The sequence below is a fragment of the Balearica regulorum genome, chromosome 1, assembly GCF_011004875.1.
Source record: "Balearica regulorum gibbericeps isolate bBalReg1 chromosome 1, bBalReg1.pri, whole genome shotgun sequence".
NCBI lineage: Eukaryota > Metazoa > Chordata > Aves > Gruiformes > Gruidae > Balearica > Balearica regulorum.
In genome coordinates, this window is record NC_046184.1 from 101,309,293 (window position 1) to 101,310,300 (window position 1,008).

Below are 1,008 nucleotides of genomic sequence, written 5' to 3' on the forward strand. Positions count from 1 at the left end.
CAAACATCTTAAATGATGTGTTTCTTGGGAACTAAGAGCAATGCTGGCCACGTTATTTATTTCCTTTTTGGCCTGTCCTCCTCTGACACCAAGGCTCTCAGTTGTATGTACCCTACTGCTTGTGAGGTCATAGTCTAGACTGGACTAATGCAGTTTAAAATGAACTCTCCAAAGTCTGTCATTTAAAAAACATGGATCATCTTATGGATCTGACTTACGGCACAGCCACGCGAACAGTTAATCAGCACAGCTGTATTAACTCAGTCTCTGGGGGGAAAGGTGGGAGCAGAGTGAGACCAAAGAACTTAAACCAAGTCTGTGGCCAACAGAGCATGAAGCTGTGCCCTCTGTGATAACAACTGGTGGCTAAGGGATGTATGGATGTATCCGCATTACTCAGCCAGTAATTCCAGTCACATTGCTACTGTTCACAGTTTGCTTGTTTCCTTGGGATCCTGTGCTCTTCAAGCTGGGCGTTCTCTTTACCCTTAGTGATATCGCCCATTTGGGAGCTCATCTCCAAGTGAGATCTCATTGTTAGCATTAGGCCTATATGCAATGCTGAAAATAAAAATTCTACAGCACAACAGATTTGATCACTTCATTTTCTTGCCTAAAGCACACTGTGATTTCTTCCCCTGTTTGGCTCCGTGGGTGGAACAGGCATTTCGGTATACACTGCCACGTTCATTACAGGGAGTTCTTCCGCGCTAGAGATATTAACATCTTTGTTATTACTGCCAGTTCTCTCCTCCCCCGTACCAAGCGGTCGCCTGAGCAAGAATTCCTTTTAAGGACAGACTCCCAGTAGTAGTATTCTCCTCCTTAAATTGAAGAAGATCTCTTCAGAGGTCAGTTCCTTCTGCTTTCTCAGAATCCTGCCTCCCCCGTATTCCTTAGAAAGTCATTATCAAAGATGTCAAAACGACTCACAAAAATATCACAGAAATTCTAGAAATCAGTGTTGTAATTACCTCTTTGTAATCATTAACAACTCAAAATCATACC